Source organism: Vicia villosa, linkage group LG1 (genome assembly GCF_029867415.1).
Source record: "Vicia villosa cultivar HV-30 ecotype Madison, WI linkage group LG1, Vvil1.0, whole genome shotgun sequence".
NCBI lineage: Eukaryota > Viridiplantae > Streptophyta > Magnoliopsida > Fabales > Fabaceae > Vicia > Vicia villosa.
Genome location: NC_081180.1, coordinates 96514587 through 96533786, shown reverse-complemented (window position 1 = coordinate 96533786; position 19200 = coordinate 96514587).

Sequence of the window (19200 nt, the reverse complement as noted above, 5' to 3'; positions counted from 1 at the left end):
GGTTTTAGTGTTTAAACCCTAATTTGTTAAGTTAGCTTGTTTATTAAGTTGGCTTGTGTAATGGGCCTTGCTGAAAAAGCCCATTAGTTAGTATGTTAGGTTTTATTATAAATAGCATACTAGTCTCTCATCATTGCTAAGCTGCAAATCCTAATTTAGGGTGAGAGAGGTTATTTGTTATTCTTGTAAACTTGTAATCTTGTTTTAAGAGAAAGTGAAAGAATAGCAGTTATAACCAATTCTTGTGTTCTTATTCTCTTCCCTAATTCCCTATTATACTTTGTTATTGGTATCATTTTTCACAACAAATTGGTGCGGTGAGCGTGGAGAAGATGCCTTCAACAAAGTATGAGATTGAAAAGTTCACCGGAGTGAATGATTTCGGTCTGTGGCGCTTGAAGATGAAAGCCCTACTGGTTCAGCAGGGTTGTTTGGAAGCGTTGAAGGGAGAGGCAGCCATGAATGCTGCATTAACGGCAGCGGAGAAGACAACTATGATCGAGAAAGCACACAGCGCAATTCTGTTGAGCCTTGGTGATAAGGTTCTCCGGCAGGTATCAAAGGAGACGACGGCATCAGGGTTATGGGTGAAACTTGAAAGTTTGTATATGACCAAATCGCTGGTAAATCGACTCTACCTGAAGCAAGCTTTGTATTCATTCAAGATGATTGAAGACAAAGTATTGGCTGAGCAGTTGGATATGTTCAACAAGCTGATTCTTGATCTTGAAAATATTGATGTGAAGATCGATGATGAAGATCAAGCGCTGTTACTATTGTGTTCTTTGCCTCGATCACATGCTCACTTCAAAGAAACTCTCTTGTATGGAAGGGAGTCCCTGACGTTTGAAGAAGTTCAATCAGCCTTGTACTCTAAGGACTTGAATGAACGAAAGGAGCATAAACCTTCGACTGTTGGCGAAGGTTTGGCCGTTAAAGGAAAACTCTTACGAAAGGATGGTAAGTTCGACAAGAAGAAAGGCAAAAGCCAGTCGAAGTCTTACAGTGGCGAAGCATCTGGCATTCGATGCTACCATTGTAAAAAGGAGGGTCACACAAGAAAGGTGTGCCCTGAACGCCTGAAATATCATGGAGGTAAGGATAATGGCAACGCTGCCATTGTTCAAGATGATTTCGAATCATCTGATGTTCTTGTGGTTTCAAGCAGTGACTCTAAGAGAGAGTGGATTATGGATTCAGGTTGCACTTGGCACATGACTCCAAACAAAGACTTGTTCGAGGAATTATGTGATCAAGATGGTGGTTCAGTATTGCTGGGAAACAACAAGGCTTGCAAGATTGCAGGTATTGGATCTGTTAGATTCAAGCTCCATGATGAGTCAATAAGGTTGTTGACTGAAGTCAGGTATGTTCCTGATTTGAAGAGAAATCTGCTTTCTCTTGGTGAATTCGACGAGAAAGGATATGTTTTCCAAGGAGAGAAAAGTATCCTAAGAGTCATGAAGGGTTCGAAGGAAGTCTGGAGAGGCGTGAAGAAACAAGACTTGTATACCCTTGAGGCTGAAGTTGTAAGTGGTTCGACAAATGTTGCATCCACGAAACCGTTGTCGAAAACAGAAATCTGGCACATGAGATTGGGCCATGTCAGTGAAAGGGGTCTGGTCGAATTAGGGAAACAAAATCTGCTTGGTGGAGACAAAGTCGAAAAGCTGAAGTTTTGTGAACCCTGTGTACTTGGATAATCTTGCAGAGTGAAGTTCAACAAAGGCAAACAAAGAACACATGGATCCCTTGATTACATCCATGCTGATCTTTGGGGGCCTGCAAGGTGTCCATCACATTCAGGAGCAAGGTATTTTCTATCCATAGTAGATGATTATTCCAGAAAATTATGGGTATTCATCCAGAAGACTAAGGATGAAACTTTTGAGAATTTCAAAAGTTGGAAAACTCTGGTTGAAAATCAGACTGGCAGAAAAGTCAAGAGGTTGAGAACCGACAATGGCCTTGAATTTTGCAATGAGGCATTCGACAGTTTTTGTGCTGCCTCTGGTATTGCAAGGCATAGAACTACTGCAGGTACTCCACAGCAAAATGGTTTGGCTGAAAGGTTTAATCGAACTATTTTGGAGAGAGTCAGATGCATGTTGACTAGTGCCGGTTTAAAGAAGGTGTTCTGGGCTGAGGCTGTTTCGACAGCAACATATCTGATAAACAGATGTCCTTCGACAGCGTTAGATATGAAGACACCTGAAGAAGTTTGGTCGGGACATCCACCAGATCTCGACAAACTGAGAGTATTTGGCTGTATAGCCTATGCTCACATTAGGCAAGACAAGGTCGAACCTAGAGCTCTGAAATGCATGTTCATGGGATACCCTGAAGGAGTCAAAGCTTATAGGCTATGGTGCCTAGAGCCAGGTCACAGGAGGTGTATCACCAGTCGAGATGTAGTTTTCAATGAAGCTGAAATGGCTTTTAAGAAAACTGATGATGTTGGTCGAAGTACAGAAACATCTGACGAAGAGCTGGAACAGGTAGAGATTCCTGTTGAGGTGGAGCATGTTGATGCTGAATTGCATATCCCAGATGAAGTCGAAGAAGAAGCAGAAGATGCTGAAGTTGAGGAAACTGACGATGACTACCTATTGTCGAGAGATAGGTCGAGAAGAGTCATCAAGCCACCTCAGAGACTTGGATATGCAGATCTTATAGCTTATGCCTTAATCTCTGCAAGTGAGGTTCTAGACGAAGAACCTAGAGACTATAAGGAAGTTATGAGGAGTCGAAATAAGACTGAATGGCTGAAGGCCATGGATGATGAGATGAAATCTCTTCATGATAATCATACTTGGGAACTGATCAAGAAACCTGTTGGGGCAAGGTTAGTCAGCTGTAAATGGATTTTCAAAGTTAAGGAAGGAATTGAAGGAGTGACGTCGAAAAGATACAAGGCAAGGTTAGTTGCAAGGGGTTTCACTCAGAAAGAAGGTGTCGACTTCAATGATGTGTTTTCTCCTGTTGTGAAGCATAGGTCCATTCGAATGTTGCTTGCCATGGTGGCACAGTTCGATCTTGAACTGGAACAGATGGATGTGAAGACTGCGTTCTTGTATGGTGATCTAGATGAAACGATCCTGATGAGGCAACCTGAAGGGTATGTCGAAAAGGGGAAGGAAGATTATGTGTGCAAGTTAAAGAGATCTTTGTATGGGCTGAAACAATCTCCTCGACAGTGGAATAGGAGATTCGACAAGTTCATGGCACGCATAAGTTTCATTAGAAGTCAGTTCGACCACTGCGTTTACTTCAAATTTCGACCTGGTAATTCATTTGTTATTTTGTTGCTTTATGTGGATGATATTCTCATAGAAAGCAACAATGTTGAAGATGTGATGAGGGTGAAGGCTGAACTCAATAAGGAGTTCGATATGAAGGATCTGGGAGCTGCTTCCAGGATTCTTGGAATTGACATTCGAAGAGATAGAAAGAAGTCGAAGTTATGTCTATCTCAAGAGGCATATCTACGGAAGATTCTTGAAAAGTTTGGTATGTCGAATTCGAAGCCAGTTGTGACTCCAACAAACCCTCAATTCAAGCTGAGTATCGATCAGTGTCCCAGTACTGATGTCGAAAGAGCCTATATGAATAGCATTCCGTATGCTAATATAGTTGGTTCTTTGATGTATGCTATAGTTTGTACTAGACCCGACATAGCATACGCAGTAAGTCTTGTAAGCAGGTACATGGCGAATCCTGGAAAGGCTCACTGGCAAGCATTGAAGTGGATTTTAAGGTACATAAATGGATCTCTAAATAGATTCCTAATTTATGGTGGAGCCTTGGGTGAAGATAGTAAAGCAGTAATAGAAGGATATGTCGACTCTGATTATGCAGGTTGTATGGATTCCAGAAAATCTATTTCTGGATATGTTTTCACTATGTTTGGCACTGCAATTAGTTGGAAAGCAACACTTCAGAAGGTTGTTGCTCTATCAACCACTGAAGCGGAGTATATTGCCCTAACTGAAGCTGTGAAAGAAGCATTGTGGCTTGAAGGTTTTGCGAAGGAGCTGAAACTTCAAGGTCGAGGTATCACTGTTAAATGTGATAGTCAAAGTGCAATACACCTGTCGAAGAATTCAGCCTATCATGAGCGAACTAAGCACATTGATGTGAGGCTGCATTTCGTCAGAGGAGTAATCAAGCGTGGAGAAGTCCAAGTGCTGAAGGTTTCGACTGAAGACAATGCTGCTGATATGATCACCAAGACATTGCCGAGTTGCAAGTTTTTCCACTGTATGCAGTTGATAAAGCTGCATGAAGAAAGCTAGTTTGTTCCTTGACGTTGTAGAGTTAGGTCCAAGGTGGAGATTTGTGAGATATTGGATCGAACTCTAGTATTGTCGAAGGGTAGCTTCTTGGTTCGACAGTTCGACAGGGTTAAGCATGAAGTCGAAGGATTGTTCACATGCTGGTGTCGAAGTGTGCATGCTGTAGTCGAAGATGGGTCTAGCATGCAGATGTCGAAGATGTTAGAGTTGTTAGCATGTTAAATTAGGTTTTAGTGTTTAAACCCTAATTTGTTAAGTTAGCTTGTTTATTAAGTTGGCTTGTGTAATGGGCCTTGCTGAAAAAGCCCATTAGTTAGTATGTTAGGTTTTATTATAAATAGCATACTAGTCTCTCATCATTGCTAAGCTGCAAATCCTAATTTAGGGTGAGAGAGGTTATTTGTTATTCTTGTAAACTTGTAATCTTGTTTTAAGAGAAAGTGAAAGAATAGCAGTTATAACCAATTCTTGTGTTCTTATTCTCTTCCCTAATTCCCTATTATACTTTGTTATTGGTATCGTTTTTCACAACACTTTTGATAGCACCTTCATTGTTTATTTATTTATTTATTAAAAGCACCTCAAGAGAGGTGACACATATCTAATCAAAACTTTAGGAGTATATTTGGATGATTTAACTTACAATTTTAGAAAATTTAAATTCAATTTTAAAAAATTGAAAAAAAAACATGGATTAACTTCCAAAATTTGAAAGAATAATGAGAATAAATTTTATATTTATATTGTATAGACAAGAGAGAATTTCTAAATTTATTATTTTTAATTATAATGTGAAATTTTCTAAATTTAACTTAGACAAAATATTTCATAATTCTCATCATTATGAAAATCTCCTAAATTTTTAATCTAAAGAAGAAAATTTACATAAAAGAATTGCAATTACTTAAAATAAATGTTGTAAAAATAAAAGGTTTAACCAATTATCAAAAAAAAAAATTGATGTGTTGGAAAAAAAAACAACAATGATCAGATTAAATGGACTTGATAAAAAAATTAATTATGTCAAACAATGTAAACAAATCACAAGAACAAGAACAAAAAATAAAGACAAATACACACACAAAATTTATTTATCCAATTTGATCAAAATGATCTACTCTAAGAGACGTAGCAACTATGTTGTCTATTATACTTTAAAAATTATTACAAGAGATAACAAATGAGTTACAAGAATGTGGTCTTTCAAATTCACAAAAAAATCTTTAATTTTCTAACAAGTATTTCTCAATCTTCCACCCTCACCACATATGAATAAAAAATGCCACGTGTTTAGAGGTATTTTATGATCCCCTTAGATATCAATAAATATGTTTCAGTTATTAGAACACATTGGTCCTAAGAATTTATACGAGTTCCTCTCTAATTTTCTCTCACTCGGATTTCACATATTTTCTCATTATCCAAAATTGATAGAGAACCGCTTTAATAAATCCATAAAACCCTGATGGGCCTTTTTTCTAGGTCCGCGCGACCCAACACGTTAGATCCATCAGTGTTGGAAAAAAAACTAAATCACTTTATACTTTGAGACATACTTCCACAATTCTCCACCATGACTCAAATTCAACAATGATGTTACTTTAACCACCAACCACCTTGATGCTCTTTCTCCCAAACCTTAAATCATTATTCTATGAACATGATCAGGTCAAAGCATTGCTTGAACCTTGACCTAAGAACTTGCATCCATTTACATCCAACCATCTTTTTCTGCTTACGTAGTTTCACAAGCTTGGAAGTATGGTTCTTCATTACTGAATGCATCTCCATCCACTACTTTCAACCAACTGTTTCCCCTTTTTCTTTTAAATATTTCCCATAAGGTCTTTGGTTTTGAGTCTTGCAAACCTTTAGCTACATTCAAAAGCGTAACAAATAAGGTCAACACAACTGTATCTCTGAGGTGGTACAATATTCCTCTTTACCCTATCACGAGTCAAATAATAATCACAGTCCATTGTAGACTTCCCACACTAGAACTAGAAGCTGAAACATTAACTTCTTTCTTATCTCTAATCTTCATAGTAGGAACCTCAATCTCAAACAAAATCTTCTCCACCATTGTTTTTTATTATTTCACTTATAGGTATTTGAACTTCATCCCCATAAAAGCCTCATCAAAAGTAGCATCCCTGCTTATGATGGAATTTAATCCTATAGGTTCCACCTTCAACAACTTGGTATCCTTCACACCTTATGAATAACCAATGAAGACACACTTCAAATCCTAGCATAAAACTTGTCTTGCTTGATATCCGTAAACCATAAATCTCTGAAGACGTTCAAATTAGAGTAGCCTATTGATTTCCCCTTTAAGCCTTCATATCCCTATTGAAGTATATTAATTTTAATGGAAATCTATCAATCATTTAAGTTATTTTAGAAACAATATTATCCTATAAACTCTTTGGAAAACTATCTCTCATCAACTTTCACCTTACCCTCTCCTAAATGGTATTTTTCCTACGATCACCTAGGTCATTAAGTTGAAATGTACCAACAACAATTGAATGGATATTAATGCTTTGTTTCTTACAAAACTCATTAAATATATCTGAAACAAACTCTAGACCATTGTCAGTTCTTTTTTCACTATCATGCCCAAATATTAAATTCCATGGCTTGTTTTTATCAATAAAGGATTTATTGGCTAAGTATGCATGACCAATAACAATGGAACCATCTATAATATATAACCCCAAAATATTTCAGATCCTTTATCCATGATCCATACGTGATGCAAAATTTTCAACACCCTATGTTCAACTCTAGTGTAATAGCCTAGATCATCAAACATGCTTAGGGAAAAAAATACTTTTCTTAAGCTCGAGAACATAAATTACATTAAGTAGAATGAGTTTACGGTTATCAAAGAATTTAAGTTTAACCCTAACAAAATCAAGAACTTTGCAAGCCTTATGGTCACAGAGTACAATGAATCTACCTTCTTTCATCTATAAAGTCTCAAAGTAGTCTTTCCTTGATCACATGTGATAAGAGCAACTTGAGTCAATAAACCAAGTTTTCTCTAGCTCCAAGCTAGTCACCACTAGTGCATCATCGCTTTTATAACCATCCTCAAATGCAATATGAACATAATCATCCTTGACCCCTATCAAGATAATTCTTATTGAAGTGACTTTTTATGACAAATGAAGCATTTTAACCTTAAATTATCAAAACCCTTGTATTTGAACTTCCCTCTACTCTCAACCGTTGTTTTTTAAACACTCAAGCCTTCATATTTGATAGCTCATTGGACCTTACAACAATTTGTACTTTATCTTAAGTAATAATACCTTCGTTAGAATAAAGAAAGGAACTGAAGTTCTTAAAGGATTAGGATAACGAGCTTAACATGATTATAGCCATGTCATCATCATCAATCTTCACTTCAATATTTTTCAAGTCCTCAATGATTTTGTGAAATTGTGTCAATTTCTCCACAACTAATTTGTTCTCTACCATTCATAATGAATAAAGTTGTTATTTCAAACACAATATGCCAGATAAGAACTTGTTCATATACAATAATTCAAGCTTAATCCACATCTCTGTCTTAGTTTTCACCTTAGAGAGTTCCCCTAATAGTTTATCTACGAGGAACGAGATAATCTCTCTGCTAGCCTTTTTCCACCATCTTGGTCTTCTTTACTTATGTTAGTCGTGCATGCCTCAATGTATCATCCTTCAATGCTTCTACACACTTTTGTTGAATTGATATTATATGCATATTCACTTCTTACAACCCAAAATATTTGCCTATAAAATTTTCAATGTCCCATATGGAACTAAATGTGCTCATTTGTAAACTTAGCCCCTTTGCTTCAGGTTTAACGCCACTTTTCATGAAATTAAAAGGTTCAACTACGCAAAAAACTATGATGTGTGGGACAAAGAATATTGGAAACTAAAATAAATGTCCTTATGAGAGAAAAGTAAATTTTCCAAACAGTGTAACCAAATCATAATAATAAAGATGAGTACACACATATGATTTGTTTATTTATTTCGATCAAAGTGACCTACTCTAAGAGAGAGAGAGAGAGAGAGAGAGAGAGAGAGAGAGAGAGAGAGAGAGAGAGAGAGAGAGAGAGAGAGAGAGAGAGAGAGAGAGAGAGAGAGAGAGAGATCAACACGTTATTTATGTTTTAGTCCCTCACGAAACTAAACCAAAATTTTGATACTATTAATTAGGGAGTATAGAGAAGTTGGGAGCAAAAATATGAAATTACTCGAGGATCATCAGATAGTGAAATGTCACGTCTCCATCCAAAATTGCAAGGCATTAACATATAAGTCATCTTTCTAATATGTCTAATATTTTACTCATTCATAATCGACGTGAGACTTAATCACTCATATTTTACTCAATAATCTCCCTCATTTCCTATAAAAGGATTCAAGTCAAAACAACTTTGATACCTATTGTTGAAAACTTAAAGGAAACTGAGAGAAACAGTGTGTGTCAAAATCCATGACCACAAAAGAATGAGATGCCACAACTCGATTAAAAAATTCAAAACATTTTATACATGTGTCATCGCTTATATGTATCTAACATTTTACTAACTATTGTCGATGTGAGACTTAAGGAACAAAAAAAGTTTGTTTTTCATCATTAAATCAATAAATTTAATCATATCTCATATGATTCAATAGTGAAATGTGAGACAGAAAATGTGTCGAGTCGAATTTGCCATACCTCAACTCAAGAAATTTAGTTCTACTCGAAACTTGATTCAAGTTTGATAAAAAAAGTTTATAGTTCAAATTTACTAGTTCAAAGTTACCAAGTAAAATCAGTTCAGCTTGTTTGTTTGAGGCACATATAATTTAGTCACTTTTATTTTATTTTTAGATAATTTTTCTAGATCCTTTAACCTTATATTCTTTTTTAACGAAAACTGATAAACTTTTATATATAAATATTTAGTTTAATAAATCAAAGACTAGAGTATATATTTTTTAATAATAAATTATAATTAAATAAATTTAAGGAGTATAAGCTTCTATAAATCTTTTTTTAGTATTTAATATACATATGGCAACTCATGACCAAACAAGTATCGTTTGTTATAGTTTTTTTAAAGTGATTTTTACTATATATAAGTTTTTATTTTATAAAATATAAGTAGGGAGTGCAGATGACTCAATTTATTACAGGGTACATTAATTTAAGTGAGGTAAAATAACCGCTCGTAATATCAATGAGTCATATCAATGAGTCGGTTACGAGTCATATTTTTTTAAAAAAATAGTTCAATCTATTATTGATATTCTTTTAAACATCAAATATCTAAATACACGATATAATTCATCATAAATATATTTGCAAAAATCAAAGATATGTTATAGTAATATCTATAATTAAATAATATACTTGTAACTTACAAGAATTAACATCAAAATAATTAAAGTACGACATCTTAAATAAGTTTAAAAAATTATTGCTTACAAAATAAAAAATGTTCAAAAGGTTGTCATTGAAACAACAAAGGTTAAAAATATAAAAGTCATCACCTATCCAATTAAAAAAAAAAACCAAAAAAATAGTCTCTCAATAACCTCTAAATTTAAATTTTAAAAATTTTAAAAATTTTAAAACAATTTGATTAACATGATAGATAGATATTGTTGGATAATTATGAGGTACATTAGAAAGAGACACTATAGATTCACCAAATTAAAGATAAGTGTATGAATCATCTCATTTATAAAGTGGTCAATTTCTATTTTTTAAACAATGTGGGACTAACAATTCACACTTGTGCACATCATATATTTTTTATTAGACGAAGTTATAAAATTATTTTACATTGTTTTATAAAATTCTTAATTTTTTATTTGAAATCATTTTAAAAAAATTCTTTTAAATATTTTTTAAAATTTAGCAAACGATTATTATATATAACTCAAATTCAGCTTATTGAATTAAAAATTTTACCTTTTTTGTTTAATTTAACTTATGTAATTCATGAATTATGTTGAACGGGTATTAAATATCGAGCTTAGTCTCTTAAATTCCGTCGATGAAAGGTTAGATTTCACTTCTTCTCCTTCTTCCTTTGATGATGATCTTGTTATTAGAAAGGAAGCGTCTTGTAAATTTTGGAAGAATTTAAGGGCGAAAGAGAATATGCTTTTGCAAAGATCTAGATTGTCTTGGCTAAAGGAGGGTGATTCGAATAGTGTTTTTTTCCATAAAGTGATGAAACAAAGAAGAAGAAGTAATCATATTGGCCCCATTATTTCTTCGAGAGGTATGGCGGAAACGGTCGAAGAGGTTAGGGAGGAGGTGTTTTCTCACTTTGAGCGGAAGTTTACCGATTCGGATCCGATTCGGCCTAATTTGGATGGAGTTCCTTTCAAAGCCATAAGTAGGGAGGAGGCGGAGGGTCTTGAGAAACCTTTCCTTGAATTTGAAGTTAAAAAGGCGGTTTGGGAGTGTGGCGGGGCGAAGAGTCCGGGCCCGGATGGTTATTCTTTCCTCTTTTTAAAGAAGTGTTGGAACTTTATTAAAGAGGATGTTATCAACTTTTTTAATTACTTTTTTCAAGGAGGCCCAATTTCTAAGGGAATCACATCTTCTTTCTTGACTTTAATTCCGAAGGTAAAGAATCCGGTGGGTTTGAATGACTATAGACCCATTTGTTTGGTGGGTTGTTTGTACAAAGCGGTGTCCAAACTTTTGGCGAGTAGATTAAAAGTTGTTCTCAATTCCATTATTTCTCCTTCTCAAATTGCTTTTGTTCGCGGTAGACAACTTTTAGATGGGGTGATTGTGGCAAATGAGGTGGTGGATCATGCGAGAAAAGAAGGACGGAATTGTGTTCTTTTCAAGGTGGACTTTGAAAAAGCGTACGATAATGTCGGGTGGAATTTCTTAAGGTATGTGCTTAATAGAATGGGGTTCGGTGAAAAGTGGAAGAAGTGGATGGAGCTTTTGGTGTTTTCTAGTAATATGTCGGTTTTAGTCAATGGAAGCCCTACTAAGGAGTTTATGGTTTCTAAAGGCTTAAGACAAGGCGACCCTCTTTCTCCCTTTTTGTTTGTTTTAGTTGTGGAAGGTCTTACGGGCCTCGTGAAGAAATCTATTCAATTGGGAGAATTTCAAAATTATTCCTTTAATGACAATGTTAAAGTGGATATTCTTCAATTTGCGGACGATACGTTGATTGTGGGGGAAGGTAGTTGGAAACACATGTGGGCGGTTCGTGCGATTCTTAGGGCTTTCGAAATGGTGTCGGGTCTCGGTATTAATTATCACAAGAGTAAGTTGATAGGAATTAATACTAATGTTCATTTCCTAGAGGCGGCTTCCAATTTTCTTTCTTGTAGGGTGGAGGAGAGCAACTTTTATTTCTTAGGTATTCCTATCGGATTTAATCCGAGGAAGGAAGCCACTTGGAAACCTCTTTTATTGAAATTGAGGAATCGCTTGGAAGGATGGACAAACCGCTTTTTGAACTTTGGTGGTAGAATAACTCTCCTTAAATCCGTGCTTAGTTCGTTATGCATTTTTTCTATGTCTTTTTACAAGATGCCGAAGAAAGTGGTGAAGGATTTCACTAGAGTTCAAAGTAGATTTTTATGGGGTGGAACGGAAGATAAAAGGTGCATTCATTGGATTAAATGGGGGGTCGTTACTTTACCGATGAAGAGAGGCGGTTTAGGGGTGAAGAATTTGGCTTTATTTAATTTGGCGCTTCTCAACAAATGGAGGTGGCAGATTCTACAAGGTCAAAAAGCTTTGTGGTATGATGTTTTGAAAGCAAGGTACGGCGACATTTCTTCAAAGGCTTACGGTTTGAATAGCAAGGTAAAAGTTTCGTCTTTTTGTTCTTTATGGTGGAAAGACATTTTAAAGATTAATTCTTCTTCATCTCCTTCTTCTTTTGATTCTATTGATCCTATGGTTGGAAATTGTCGTTTTATTATTCGTAATGGCCATAACACTCCGTTTTGGTATTCTTCTTGGTTGGGTGATTCGGCTTTATATGAGGATTATCCGGATTTATTTCTTGCTTCTCATTTAAAGGATGTGTCGGTGGCGGCGATGGGGGGGGTTGTCGGAGGAGGAGTGGAAGTGGGGGGATTTAGGGTTGCCCGTTCTCATGGAGGAAAATCCGATTCTCACGACTCAATGGTTGTCTTTGAAGAGCCGATTGGAGGATTTCAATGGTTGGGAGGTAGGAAAGGACACCGTGTTATGGAATGGTAATTCGGATAGGGTGTTTTCGGTTGCTTCGTGTTATGAATTTTACGAAAAGTCAAATTTTGTTTATGGTCCTCCTATTAATCATGCGGAAGCGTTTGGTCTTTTGTGGGATATGGAAGTGCCTTTTAAAATAAAGGCTTTTGGTTGGAGGTTATTTCACAATAGACTCCCTTTGAAGGATCTCTTGGTGGTTAGAGGTATGTCTTTTCCCTTGGTAGAATTAAAGTGCACTTTTTGTGGTAATAGTTCGGAAACTCGGAATCATTTATTTTTTGGTTGTTGGGTGGTAAAAAATATTTGGAGTGAGATAGCTTTTTGGGTGGGTAAAGGGGTTATTTTTGAAGAAGAGTGTTTATCAAATTTTATGGAATGACACTCATTCTTCCATAGTAAATTGGTGATGGATAGAAAGTTGGACATAGTTTGGTTTGCCACAACATGGTGCTTGTGGTTGGTTAGAAATGGTGTTTGCTTTCGTAAAGGAAAACCCTAGATCTAAAATTGCATTAAAAGACAATAAGATAAAACAACTTTTCTTCTTGAGTTGAAAGAGGCAACATACAAAGCTTATATAGTAGGGTTTATTCTCTAAATGGGCCAAAAGGCCTAAATAACCCATAAACAAAGGAAAATACTTAATAATTAAACTTTGACTAAAGACACCCCTCTTGGCTCATACGAAATCTTTAAGCCAATTGGGCCTTTTTTTAATTCTGGCACCCTGTTTCCTAACATTACTCCCAGGCCCACTAAGAACCTTGTCCTCAAGGTTCAATGGTAAAGAAGGCGTTGGGCCACGAAAATGTCTTGGGTTGTCACTTTGAGAAAGTCCATTTGCATTAGTGGGGAAAAAACAGCTGTCATGCATTTTGTGTGGTGGGAACACACCCACGTGAGTTGGAGATAACGTATCTGCAGGAGGATAAGTGAGAATCTGCTGGCTGGCTTCTGATTGATCGCGAGAAAACGCGTTATCACCTTGGGCAGTGTAATTAGCTGGCTTTGGAGAAACATGCAGTACTTTTCCAAGTAAAGTACCGTTGGGAGACTTAAGTGTAGAATCCATAAAAGACTTCTCACACGAGTCTTTCTCATTCATTTCTCTCCTTGAAGTTCTCTCACCAACACTTTGAGATATTCCCTTTCCTTCTGCTTTCCGAATCTTACTTGCTCCCAAATCCTGTAGCTGATGACCACCGCCTATCGTCCCCGCTACCCCTGTGAACGGCACCTGATCTAAGCGCTTTGAGGTAAATCCTTTTCTCTCATTCTGAACTGTGTTGTGTTGTGTTGTGTTACTCCCGCCTAACTGTGTGTCGCGATGCAGGTCTTGACCGTCATCTTCAAACACGACGAGATCCGGAAAGGGAAGCGGCTGAAAACCCGTTGACGTTTGAGTGCCATGATACGCTTTCAGTAGTGACACGTGAACGATGGGGTGAATCCGTGAAGAAGAAGGGAGATCGAGTAAATACGTGACTGTCCCGGTGCGTTTGATGATGCGGAATGGCCCAAAGTATCGTTGAGAGAGCTTATGAGAATCGCGGCGATGTACTGTCTTCTGTCGATACGGTTGAAGCTTCAGCAGAACTAAGTCTCCTTCCATAAAGGTAACATCTTGTCTTTTTGTATTAGCCTGTTTCTCCATCGTCGCTCTGCTCTTCCGCAAATGATCTTTTAACTGCGTTAAAATCTATTGTTGTTGTAGTAGAGCTGCGTCAAGTGTTGTGTCCGAAACAGAAATCTGAACATAGTCTATGATGCTAGGAGGATCTCGACCGTAAAGGGCCTTAAACGGAGTCATGTTTATCGCTGAATGGATGGAAGTGTTAAACCAGTATTCTGCCAAATGAAGAAATTTATGCCAGGTGCGAGGGTGATCTCCCACAAAACAGCGTAGGTACGTTTCTAATGAGCGATTTACTACTTCCGTTTGTCCGTCGGTCTCTGGATGATATGAGGTACTGTATTGCAGGGTCGTGCCATGGTTCTTGAAGAACTCCTTCCAAAATTTGCTTAAGAACAGGGGATCACGATCATAAACTATAGTCTTTGGGCTGCCATGGAGGCGGAAGACTTCCACTGTGAAGCGGTTTGCCAGATCTTTTGCAGAGAAGTGTGTTGGCAGTGGCAGAAAATGAACGTACTTCGTCAGACGGTCACAAATTACCCAAATCGTCGTGTGACCACAAGAACTAGGTAAGTTTGTTATAAAGTCCATAGTGATTTCTTCCCATACTTGTTTTGGAATGGGTAATGGTTGGAGCAAACCCTTCTTTTTTTGAGTATCATATTTGTTATGTTGACATGTTGAGCAGTTCTTAACCATTTGTTTTACATCGAGGTACACCCCTGGCCAACAAAATAATGCCCTCAATCTGGCCAACGTAGCCTTCACGCCTGAGTGGCCTGCCGTTGGTGTCTGGTGGTATTCATTCATAATCTGGTGTCGCAGATCATCTATTTCAGGTATGAAAAGTCTATTATTGTAATACAATAAACCTTGGCTCACCGTGTATGCTGTGTTCTGTCTCTCTTGTGTTGCTAACTGAATTAAATTTTGACCAACGCTGTCTTGTGTGTAAAACTGTTTCAAGGTATGGAGTAAATCAGGCAAAGGTGAAGACAAGACTAGTAGGACGGAATTTTCTGGTTCAAGCTTTCGACTTAAGGCATCTGCAACAAGATTCGACCTTCCAGGTTTGTAAGAAATCTCAAAATCAAATCCTTGTAACTTCGCAGTCCATCTTTCTTGTTCTGGAGTTTGTATGCGTTGTAATAACATATCTCTTAAACTCTTTTGATCAGTGTAGATGTGAAACCGTTGACCTAAGAGGTACTGACGCCACTTCTTGACGGATTTTGTGATGGCGAACATTTCCCGAACATAGACCGATGAAGCTTGCATGCGTGGACAAAGTTTCTTGCTGAAGTAAGCAATTGGATGGCCTGACTGGGACAAAACAGCACCAATGGCGACGCCGGAAGCATCGGTCTCTATTGTAAATTCTTTTGTAAAGTCTGGTAGTGCTAAGACCGGCATGTCGGTCATTTTCTGTTTTAGCTCTGTAAAGGCCTGAGCAGCCTCTGTACTCCATGTGAATTTAGTGGAACGTAACAAGTCGTTGAGGGGAGCGGCGAGAGTGGCGTAACTTTTGACAAAACGGCAATAAAATCCGGTGAGACCTAAAAAGCCGCGGAGTGTCGAGAGTGAACGTGGTGCTGGCCAATCGACAATGGCTTTAATTTTTTCTGAATCCGGTGCAACACCGCCGGCTGAAATGATATGTCCTAGGTACTCAATTTGAACTGCGGCAAAAACACACTTAGATAACTTCACAAAAAATGCTTGCTTAGCTAACAACTCAAAAACAACCTGCAAATGTGTTAGATGATCTTCAAAATTAGCACTGTATATTAAAATATCATCAAAGAAGACAAGTACAAATTTTCTTAAGTAAGGGCGGAGTAAGTCATTCATAGCCGATTGGAAAGTAGATGGGCCATTAGTTAGGCCAAAGGGCATTACAAGAAATTCGTAATGCCCATCAAAAGTTCGAAAAGCTGTTTTATACGTGTCTCTTGATGCAACTCGGATCTGGTGGTATCCTGAACATAAGTCTATCTTAGAAAAAATAGTTGCTGAACCAAGTTCATCCAATAGCTCATCAATAGTGGGTATGGGAAAACAATCCTTGATAGTCACAGCATTCAATGCTCTATAATCAACACAGAACCTCCATGTCCCATCTTTTTTTTTTACTAATAAAACCGGGGAAGAAAAAGGGCTAGTACTAGGTCTTATAGTTCCTTCTTGCAGCATTTCTTATATCATTTTGGTCATGGTTTCATTTTTTGCGTGAGGGTATCGATAAGGTTTCACATTGACTGGTGGTGTGTTAGGTAAGAGATTAATATGATGGTCATGGGGTCGTTGGGGGGGGAGGCCTTTAGGTTGCTGAAAAATGGCTTGAAAATTGGTCAAGAGTTTGGTGAGTTTGGGTGGTAAGGTTGGTTGGGCTTTGGTTATTGAGACTGCAGAATTATGAGTGTGGGTTGGTGAGACAATGGGTTCCATGAGTAATAAGTGAAAAGAGGCAATGGAGTCGGTGTGGATGAGTTGGCGGAGTTGGTGGAAGGTGGTGTTGAGAGGTTTAGATTCATTGTCACCGGTGAGGGTTAAAGAAGTATTTTTATGTTTGAATGTGAGAGAAGGAACTGAAAAATCTGCTTGTATGGGACCAAGGGTTCTAAGCCATGCCATTCCCAAAACTATGTCGGCGCCTTCGATTGGGAGTAAATAAAAGGGAAGTGTGAATGGTTTCTGTTGGAGGAGTATTTCTACATTGTTGCACAATCCTTCACATTGGAGATGAGATCCATTTCCTACCATCACAGAAAATTGATTGATTGAGGTGGGCTTAAGGTTTAGGTGTTGAGCAATTCTAGGTTGCATGATGTTATGAGTACTTCCGGTGTCAACCAGAACCATTACCGGTAAGCCTTGAATTGATCCTTTGAATTTCAATGTTTATGGATGGTAATGCCCAGTTAAAGCCTGAGGGGATAGTTGGAAATAGGTATCATTGAATTCTGGTTCTGGTGGGGTTTCTTCAATTGTGGGCATTTCAGTTTCAGCCAAAAAACCTTCCTCCTCAGCTAATAGAATGAAAAATCTGTTTGTAGAACATTTATGTCCTGTGATGAAGTTTTCATCACAATTAAAACAGAGTCCTTGGGCTCGTCTCTCTTGTAATTGGGCTTGGGTCAGTTTACGAATGGGGAATTTAGGCTGTTGTGAGATGGGATTTTTCTGGGTTGTTGAACTGGGCTGGGCCGTGTGGTGTTGAATGGTTGGGGGTGCAGGGGCGGATTTCTGGAAATGTGGGGAAAAGGGTTTTTGAAATTTTTGTTTGGAATCTTTTAGTTTGGACTCAATTAATTTTGCAAGCCCAATAGCTTGTGAAATAGATGTAGGTTTGTGAATAGCCAATTCATTTTAAATGTCAACATGTAGGCCAGATATGAAACAGTTTAAGATGGCTACTGCTGGCAGACCCACAACTTGATTCCCTAGTTGCTCAAATTTTGTTTGATAGTCCATAACGGAACCGGTTTGTTTTAATTTAAATAATTCCGCTTGGTGATTTTCAAATGTAGAAGGCCCAAAATGTAGCTCTAAGGCTCTTGTAAATGAAAACCAATCAGTCAACAAACGATTCTGATGCATCCACTTAAACCAACCTAATGCATCACCTTTCATATAAAATGAAATAAGAGATAATCGATTTTCCGGAGGAAGATTATAGAAACTAAAAAACTGGTCAGCCTGAAATAACTACTCTAATGGGTTGGAACCATCAAATAAGGGCAATTCTAATTTTGGGGATCTCAAAGGGGGTAGTGGGGGTATATGGGCCAACGAGTGGTATGGTTCGGGCTGGGCTAGAGGGACAAAGGCAGATTGGGGTGTGAAAGAAGGGTAGGTCGTAAAAGGGGGGGGGGGGGGCGTGCAGCGCTGAATTGGGGTGGGATGGAAAATGTGGGCTGAACAGTGGTAAATGGGTGTGTCATAGGGGGTCTGGGTGTGGAATGGGGTGTTGTAAGAATTTGTGGTGTGGGTGAGTGGTTGGGTGTGAGCACATGGGTTGAGGGTTGAGAACCAAATGAAAGGGAAGAGGTTTGTATACCTGAGTTGCTGCCACCCGAATTAGCAGCTGCTGTAGCAGTAGGTTGTTTTTCTTGTTGCATAGAAATCTTCTGCAGAACCTCCATAACAGCTTGGTATCTTGAATCTTCCACACTTTTGTCATTCTCTAACCTTGTATGAATCTCACCCACTTGCTTTGCTATATCATCATGAACTTGAGCAAACCTCACATCTAGTGGTTCTTGTGTTTCAGCCATGGCTTGGTTTAGATGAAAGGTAGACATTTGTAAAGCTTCTTCTACAATTTCTTTAGAAGAAGGGTTAGGGGGTTTTGGGGGAGCCATGGGAGGAATTGAGAAAGAGCAATGAAAGCACCAATGATAGGTTTATGTTAAGGAAAACCCTAGATCTAAAATTGCATTAAAAGACAATAAGATAAAACAACTTTTCTTCTTGAGTTGAAAGAGGCAACATACAAAGCTTATATAGTAGGGTTTGTTCTCTAAATGGGCCAAAAGGCCTAAATAACCCATAAACAAAGGAAAATACTTAATAATTAAACTTTGACTAAAGACACCCCTCTTGGCTCATACGAAATCTTTAAGCCAATTGGGCCTTTTTTTAATTCTGGCAGCCTGTTTCCTAACACTTGGCGTTGGTCTTTTTGTGGAAAAATTACTCATCCCAATTATTCTTTTTACGAGTTTTGTAGGGAACCTTTGTACTATATCTCGTAATGTAATTGGTTAGTAATTTTTCCTTGACAGGGTTTTCCCGTTTTCTCTTTTGTAATCGGGTTGGAGAACCCTTAGTTCTCCCTTTAATGATATCTTGATTTCTAGAAAAAAAATCGAGCTTAGTCTGAAACTTTGTTGGAATTAATTTGAGCTCTAATGAAGTCTATTATTTTCAAATGTATAGCTATATCACATTTGCACCTATAAGTATTTTATTTCTTCACAATTGCTTCGTACTGAGTAGAATTTATATTATAGCTGTTCATGTGATTCAGA